This window comes from Chiloscyllium punctatum, chromosome 42 (assembly GCF_047496795.1).
Source record: "Chiloscyllium punctatum isolate Juve2018m chromosome 42, sChiPun1.3, whole genome shotgun sequence".
In the NCBI taxonomy this organism is placed as follows: Eukaryota; Metazoa; Chordata; class Chondrichthyes; order Orectolobiformes; family Hemiscylliidae; genus Chiloscyllium; species Chiloscyllium punctatum.
The window spans coordinates 31,455,981-31,463,826 of NC_092780.1; positions in this window are offsets into that span (position 1 = coordinate 31,455,981).

Here is a 7,846-nt window from a genome sequence, read left to right on the forward strand (position 1 = left end):
ACACAACTGGACTTGCTGATTCTCATTATCAAAAAATTGAATGTGGCGATGACCATTTGGGCCAAGAGGGGGAGGGTGATTGGTGACCAGGCACTACCGCCCAGTGAGACCTCCTTTAGAAGAATCTTTTTTAAAAAAATTGTGATATTTGGAAAAATAAACTATTGCAATGTAAAACATTTTTATATTAGGCTTTCAAATTGCCAAAGAATTCACATTGTGTATTGTATTCTTAAATATCTGATACAAAATGCTCTAAATTTTAAATAGGAAGAACTGGGATGCTGCGGAGGCACTTTAACCATTAAGATGTAATAAAGTTTAGAATATGGCTGCAATTAAATTATTCTACAGTTTAGCAGTAATTAATTCTGGCACTGTATGTAAGTGTAACTTTTTTGTTGACTATTGCTTAGATTGATGCAACAGACATTATTAAAATTATAATCGGAAAAATCACTAGAAGTTATAGAATAATTTAGTAAACCGAGGCACTGATGTGGAGATCATCTCAATGTGTAAAGCAACTGAAGAATTAGTTCATAAATTATGAATGAAATTTAATGCTAATGCGAAAGAGGAAAAGGTTCTATGGAAATCTCAAATGATTTGTTGTTTTGGTATTATGTTGATAATGATCCCTGTCTAACTGATGTCAATAAATCTATTGGAACAAAATGGGACTCCATTCTGATCTGCTTTATGTAAAGCATTTCTGTTGCTTTTTTCTTATGCTCTTATTTCCTTCTTCTTGTGCTTCTCTTCCATACTACATGGTATGTAATCTTTCCTACCCTCAGCAGTAGTCACATTAAACTATGGCTTCTTCAGTGCTAGATGCTCATAGGGGGTCCTTAAGTTTTTCATTTCAGTATAATTTGAGAAAGCATTCAGCCTTCAAGCTTTATTTGGATTGAAACTGGAATAACTCCATAGAGGCTAATATCCCATTACCAATTATCCTTGACACTAATATTAGCTCCCTAGGAGCCAGCTCTCTGAGTGAACAGAACCTCTGACAGCCCTGTTTATTTTTTAAAAATCTTTTTTTCTTTTTTTTAATTAACCTCCCACTACTGCCTAAATGTGGTAGTGCTTATTCTTTCCCCAGCATCCATGTTGTGTGTGTGCAGGTGAGACAGTCCTGTTTATTTTTTTTCTGTTCTTTTTTTTAAACGTAGACAGTGTCTTTGCCACTGAGCCAGCTCCCTCAGAACCAGTTCTCAGAGTGAACAGAACCTCTGACATTTCTGTGTTTTTTTTTCAGAGCCAGCTCTGAGTAAGCAGGATGTTGGACATTTCTGATATTTTTATTTTTGTCTTTTTTTTAACCCCCACACTACCGCCTAACTGCAGTAGTGCTTATTTATTCCCCAGCACCCATGTTGTGTGTGTGCAGGTGAGACAGGCCTGTCTATTTTTTTTCTTTCTTTTTTGTCTTAATCTAGTCAAAATGCCTGATAGGGTTTCCCTGTTCCTTGAATTGCCTAGTAAAAACCAATAGCGTCTCAAATTTTGGCTCTTAATACCAAAAAAGCTGCCGGTCCACAAGCTGTCAGGAAAATTATTCATTGCTTTTCATCTGCCCCAACATCATTTGCCCAGAAAAACATAATGGCGTCTTTCCACATACTGGGCCCAGTCTTTGATGGCAGGGTCAAATGAGTCAAGCTTCTCAGATAACAGCATGATGCCAGAATTGCTTACTCCAACTCAAAGATGACTGTTGTAAATGAATTTCTTCAGTAGCATGCTTGTTTCTCATTGCAACTGCAATAACTCCACGGGGACCAGTATTCCGTCACCATGTCACCCTTTGTTTACACATGACAGGGGATCTGATTGAAACGTATAGGCTTATGAAAGGACTGGACACTCTGGCAGGAGGGAACATATTTCCGTTGATGGGGGAGTGCCGAACCAGAGGACACAACTTAAAAATACGGGGTAGACCATTTAGGACAGAGATGAGGAGAAACTACTTCACCCAGTGAGTGGTGGCTGTGTGGAATGCTCTGCCCCAGAGGGCAGTGGAGGCCCAGTCTCTGGAATCTTTTAAGAAAGAATTGGATAGAGCTCTTAAAGATAGTGGAGTCAAGGGGTATGGAGATAAGGCTGGAACAGGATACTGATTAGGAATGATCAGCCATGATCATATTGAATGGCGGTGCAGGCTCGAAGGGCAGAATGGCCTACTCCTGCATCTATTGTCTATTGTCTATTGACAAGTCCTTGACACTGATCCAGCTCCCTCAGAGCTAGGTCTTGGAATGAACAGAGCCTCTGACATTTCAGTTTTTTTTCTTTTTCTTAACAGGATGTCTGACCCTCCTGTTTATTTTTTTTTATTTACCCCCACACTACTGCCTAATTGCAGTAGTGCTTATTTATTCCCCAGCACCCATGTTGTGTGTGTGCAGGTGATACAGGCCTATTTTCTTTTTTTGCCCTTGACTCTAGTCCTGCTCCCTCAGAGCCAGCTCTCAGAGTGAACAGAATGTCTGAAATGCCTTTTTTTCCCTTTTCTGACCTTTCTGTTTGTTTTTTCTGTTTTTTTCCTTTTTAAAATTTTTTTTTTCTTTCCTTTACCCCCACACTACCGCCTAACTGCAGTAGTGCTTATTTTTTCCCCAGCACCCATTTTGTGTGTGTGCAGGTGATACAGTCCTGTTTTCTTTTTTTGTTTTCACTCCAGACCTCTCGTGATTGTGAATAGTTCAAATCAGATCTCCTCTTAGCATTTTTATTTCCACGAACAGTCGCAGCTGCTCCAATATATCTTGAGAACTGAAATTCCCTCAGAAATAACTCCACAGAGGCCAGTATCCTGTCACCAAGTCAACCTTTATTTACACATGGAGAGTCCTTGACACTGATCCAGCTCCCTCAGAGCCAGCTCTCAGAGTGAACAGAACCTCTGACACTCCTGTTTTTTTTTGACACTCTTGTTTTTTTTAATAATTTTTTTCCCCCACACTATTGCCTAACTGCGGTAGTACTTATTTTTTCCCCAGCACCCATGTTGTGTGTGTGCAGGTGATACAGTCCTGTTTTTCTTCTATTTATTTATTTATATATTTTTTCCTTTTTTTTTCCTTTTTTTTAACCCCCATACTACCGCCTAACCGCGGTAGTGCTTATTTTTTCCCCAGCACCCATGTTGTGTGTGTGCAGGTGTGAGACACAGTGAAAGACACAAGGTGCTCGAGTCTTTATTCAGTTACAGTCCTGCTTATATCTGTCAGCCAGGGCTTTCTGAACCAGATTAACAGCCTCATTCAGGGAACTTGTATTCTGTGAGGTCCACCTGGCTGATCTCTCCATCTCTCTCCCTCCTCTGAGTCTGAGGATATAGGCCAGTTCTTTTTGTTTTGTAGCTCCTCCTAGGATGGTTTAGCACGAGGTCAAGTTCCTCCAACTCTGTCTCGGATACACAAAAATAGCTCACTTCTTGCGCCCAGAGTATCACAGAAGAAATTCTTTCTCTCCTTCAGTGGTATAAGCATAGAGGTGGCAATGTCCACTTGAAATTCCAAAATATCTTCAATGCTTTTGGAGAGGGAGAACTCAGATTCTGAACAGTCACGGAGGCAATCAGGGAATCAGGTGTGTTTCGCTCCCACACCATTTGTGAGGTTGCAGCTTTTCATATGGTCAATGTGTTTGTTCAGGACCGTCACACCTCCTCAAACCTCAGACATCAGTGGACCTGACCTCACGTCGACTGTACCTCTCATCCATGCAGGGCCATTTCCGTGGTTCCTACATCAAAGTTTGACAAGCAAACTGTCTCTCGCTTAGCAGAATTTTGTGTCCGGCGTTAGCATTCCTGATGCCGTTTCACCCACCCACTCCCAGCTCTGGGAAGATCAGATTTAACCTGCTGCTGAATCTTCTTCCATTTCGCAACATTGCTGGAGCTATACCTGTGCTTGCATATAAGGGGTTATCCTATAATCAAATAGGATTCAGGACAGTTTGGTATCTAGTGAAGCTATAGGCTGCCTTCAAATTTTGGACTGCTCTTTGCTTGACCATTGGATGATGGATAGTATGGAGCTGTCCTTATATGTTGAATACCATTCAACTTCAGCAAAAACTCAAACTTTCTGCTGGTAAACAATGACCCATTATCTATGACCAACAGTTCTGGGAGTCCACATATAGTAAAACATGCACGCAGTTGTCCCCGTATCTGAATGAACTCTATGCACATCCAGCCACTTTGAGTGGGCATCCACAATGAGCAAGAACAGTCTTTGCATTGTGGGGTTGCCATATTGCCGAATGGAAAAATCAAATACAAATATCAAAAGTGGACATCCATGAAATGCAGTGGGCTAACAACAGCAGCAAATTTGTATGCTATCACAACCCCATGATCCTGCATATCTCTCATTCTATCATTACCATAACGCCATTCTACCCAAAGTGGTTTAATTGGGAATGTACAAAAATACACTAGAAGCAGCATTATGTATCCTGAAAGTGCCCAACGCATAAAGCTATAAGACAGGACTACAGGCATGCTAAACAGTGGAAGTAGCATTCTGATCAGTTGTGATTCCACAACCATTTTATGGAAGCTCTACAGTTATGTCACATCCAATTTTGAATGGTGGTAAACACTGAAGTGAGTAACAGGAATGGGAAGCTCTTTAATGATGGTAAAGGATAAGGCTGAAGATTTCACAATCACCTGTGGCCAGAAGTGCCAAATCCATTGTGTCCATTTCCTGAGGTGCCCACCCTTTCAGATCTGCAATGCCCTCTGATGTTCAGTTTAGCTTCTGCTAGGACCACTGAGATCCAAACCTCATTAAAGCCTTGGTCTGAAGACTGGGAAGAGCTTAATTCCATCACCATAACAAGAGTGACAATTTTTGACATCAAAAGTTTACACTTAACCAGGTACAGCATCAGGATGTCCCAGTAAAATAAAAGTGAGTGGGGATCAGGAGAAAAATATCTATTCATTAGTTGGATTTGTAATAGTTCAAAGCTAGATGGTTGTGATCATCTTAGCTCCAGAACATCATTGCAGGACTTCCTCAGGATGTTGTCCTAGGCCCTACAGTCTTTGGCTGCTTCAATGTTCTGCCCAGTAAGAAAAGGTCAGAAATGATGATTGCATGGTGTACAATTCCATTTATAATTGCTCAGACAAAAATGAAGTCAGCAAGGCCTGAATGCAGCAAAAGTGCTGAATGTAGGTTTGCTCGCTGAGCTGGGCAGTTCATTTTCAGATGTTTTGTCACCATATTAGGTAACATCATCAGTGCTTCATCCAGAGTGAGTTCAGTGAGCAAACCTACATCCGGAACCTCAACCTGAGCTCCAAATCTTCTCAAAACTTGCTCACAGCAAAAGTGGGATAACATTGGCTGACAGGTATGTTATTAGCCAAATATCAGTGACACCTTGCGTTTATTTGTAACTTGTGCCTATAATGTATATGCAATTAGTGAATCAAGTAGAAGGCAAAATATCCTCTTTACATTTAATGGCATTAGTACCTCTGATTCTCCCTTTATCAACATCCTAGGGGGTCATCAGTGACCAGAAAAATAATGTCAGCCACATTTGTGTTTTTGTTGGCTAAGTAAGGAGATCAGACGCTGAGTATCCTTAAACAAGTTACTCATCTCCTGATTCCCAAAGTATGATGGAATACTCCCCATTAGTTTGGGATGAGTGCAGTTCCCACAAGACTCAAACAGATCAACAACATCCAAGACAAGCAGTCCAATTAATTTGACAACTCAAACACTTCTTCTGCAGCCTGGCACACCGTGGATCAGATGTGTACTGTCTACAAAATGATCTTTTTTTTTACTAACTTGTGAGATGTGGGTGTTACTGGCTAGCCAGCATTTTGGCCTGTTCACACTTGTCCTTGAGAAGCTGATGGCAAGTGCGAGATGTTGTGTTATAGCTTATCTTTATTAACTTACTCACCAGCTCGTTATACTTCACTGCATTTTCACACCTTATCAGCCCTTGCTATAAGCAGTGTTTACCTCTGAATAAGTGGTTCATACAGAACAGTACCATCTCCATCAAGTCTCTATGAAACATTATAATATTAATCAGCCCTTACCAACCATCTCCTGGATCTGAATAGATTCCCCAATTAGTAAATATCTGTTAAATATCTTTTAACCGGGCCATTATCCCTTTAAGAAACTAACTGACAAAACAGCACTTCCATGAAATGGCATGAATGAATGAAACTCATACCATCAAATAGTAAATAAATCTCACAACCCAGCTGCAGTAATCAATTTATTCTTTTATTAAGTATAGGTACAATTTCTAATTTATTTAGAGCATGTAGGGCTGGTATTTTTACTAACATTACATAACTTAAAAGACAAAAGGACTAACCCCTCCTAATTTTGCACGTGTTCCGGACAAACACTCTTAATCCCATCAGAAGTAGGAGCCATAATTTAGTATGTTATAACCCATCTTCTGCCTCCTAGGACAGAAGCCTATCAAACCTTTGTGTATTATAGATTAAAAATGTCACACCATAGAAATGAGAATCTTAATATAAGTAAGAACTGTATTTCAGGATTCTATGTCGCCTCAAACTTGTGCTGTGATTGCTGAATAAAAAAGGTTATTTTCGCTGTTCACCGATTCCAGTTGTTATTTGAACACAATACCACACCAGCTACCTTCTTGCTGCAGTCCACGTGCTGCAAGTAAATCCGAAATGCCATCATGGAAGGAATAACAGGATTTTGATCCAGCGAAAGTGAAGGTATGGCAATATATTTCCAATTCAGGATGGTGAGTGGATTGAGGGGAACTTGCAGGTGCTGGTGTTCCCATGTATCTACTGCCCTTGTGGTTCCAGATGTAAGTAGTCATGGGTTTGGAAAATGCTGATTTAAGGATCTTTGTCAAATTTCTGAAGTGTATCTTTTAGATAGTACAGACTGCTGCAATTAAGTATTGGTGAATGCTCGTGGATGTGGTGCCAATCAAGTGGGCTGCTTTGTCCTGGATGATTTCAAGTATTGTTGGAGATACACTGATCCAGGCAAGCTGGGAGTATTCCATCACACTCCTGAGTTGTGCCTTGTAGATGGTGGACAGGTTTTGGGGAATCAGGAGGTGAGTTACTTACTGCAATATATCTAGCCTCCGACCAGCTCTTGTAGCCACTGTGTTTATACGGAAAGTCCCTGTTGTGTTTCTGATTAATGGTAATCCCCAGAATGTTGATAGTACTGTACCAGCTCACCAAGATTTCTTCAAGAGCACCTCCCAAACTTGATACCTTCAACACTGGTTTGAACACGTTGATATGTGGGTTCCATGGGTAGCCAGTCTTCTTAGTAACTAATAATCATCACCTCAGTAGCACATAGGATGTGACTGAAGAGTTGTCCAAGAACATGTATACAAATTCCTCCACTGTACTGAAGCATAGGAAAGACATTTTGTTTGAGACCCCAGAAATTTCTTAGTCCTTGTTTACTGAGAGACACCAACAATGTAGACAATTGTTGTAGACAATGCCGACACGGCAGAGCTTTCTGATTCTTGTGTTCTTGAGCAAATGATCAGTTGCAGCTTGTGTGCTGCCAAATTAAACACCCTTAAGGTGGAAAGTATTAGAACTGTCATAACCTCGTTAATATGTTGTGCTTCAACATTAGCACGGCCTGCCATACAAACTGACCATAACTCAAAACAAGTTGAAGGATTCTTGTGTTTGTGATTTGGAAGTGGATCAGAGGAATCTTAATACATTGCATCGAGAACTGAAGAGTCAAGTAGCACAGGATCTACTTCTGGAAACATGAACCTGGGCCTGATAATATGTCATTCA